Consider the following 1,260-nt stretch of genomic DNA (forward strand, 5'->3'; position numbering starts at 1 on the left):
TTAGGGAAGATTCAAGAGTCATTTGTGACTCATCAAGCCCTCTTATATTTCCCACAGTCATTTGTACTTTGGGTACTGTGATGTTTCAGAGAATTAGAACTAAAGCATACACTTTCAAGAGAATTTAGGAAGTTCCTGGAGTGTGATTTCTAAACCATTAATGTTGCTTTCTTCCATTTATATAGTTTGGTTTCCCCTCTAAAATGAGTCATAACAGCAATACTCTCTAGACCCAGCATCTTCTGACAGTGTTTGACTCTCATGGTGATTCACTGTGATCCATTTCTCACAGAGCTTACTTTACTGTGAAATTTCCCTTCTTGTCAGGAAGAACGGTTCTCCTTTGGTACAGTTTGCATGATTTCAGGGAAAGAGGAAGAGAGGAAGATACTAGCACATAGTACCATGTCAAAAAATGTCCCAAATTAATTAAGCAATGTCACCTGAAAGTCCTCCTCAGTATGCTCTTAAAAGGATGTCATTAGAAATGGCAATTAAAGCTGAAAGCCATTCCAGCATGGCCTTTGACACCATAGCTGCTTCAGCATTCTTGAATCAAGAGAGCCAGGCCCAGGCTGGGGATGTCCAGGACCCGAGGGGCCCTCCTACAGTCACAGTGGATAGTTTCTTCATCAGTTGTGAGCTCTACAGCCACACCAGCTCCTTTACTTTCAAGATTGAGAAAGAGGATGATCAGGAACACGTGTTGGCATTGAACATGCTGTTCCTTACTGAGGGGGCCAAGGATGAGTGTAATGTGGTAGAAGTTGTGGCCCTGGGATCATAACAATCAGGACATTGCAGTTCCTGTGGACAACCTCTGGTTGTCTTGCCAGCCCAGGCTCAGTCTAGATGATTTCCAGCTCCAACCACCTGTAACCTTCTGCCTGAAGTCCAGTTCCAGTTCTGTGCAGATCACTGGTCAACATAAGGTCATTTGTATAAACAATGATCTTTCTGAAGAAGAAAGTGAGGATGTAAGTGAAAAGGAAATTAAGTTGTGTGACTTCCTACCTACCAAAAAACATAGGAACAGGCCCTAGCCCTCTGGTCAGGTAGCTGCTTGCTACAGGCACCATTCTTCATATGTTCCTGGACAAGTTAAAGAATGTTTTTTTTTCTGATGAATATAGTTTGGGAAGGGGTTGAGTAGGAGGGACTTGGAGTGGTGCTAAGTCAGAAGACATTCTCTATAGGATCCCATGTTTGGTCCTGTGTTTCCTGAAGCTTCCCTTTTCTATTGGAGTTGGACAACTTTGA

At 42.9% G+C, this 1,260-nt stretch overlaps 1 pseudogene; it reads left to right on the forward strand.

Moving 5' to 3' along the window:
* The first annotated feature begins 517 nt into the window (after nucleotides 1–517).
* On the forward strand, nucleotides 518–1,043 carry LOC114623266 (annotated as a pseudogene).
* Nucleotides 1,044–1,260: the final 217 nt, after the last annotated feature.

This window comes from Grammomys surdaster, unplaced genomic scaffold (assembly GCF_004785775.1).
Source record: "Grammomys surdaster isolate TR1022 unplaced genomic scaffold, NIH_TR_1.0 195, whole genome shotgun sequence".
In the NCBI taxonomy this organism is placed as follows: Eukaryota; Metazoa; Chordata; class Mammalia; order Rodentia; family Muridae; genus Grammomys; species Grammomys surdaster.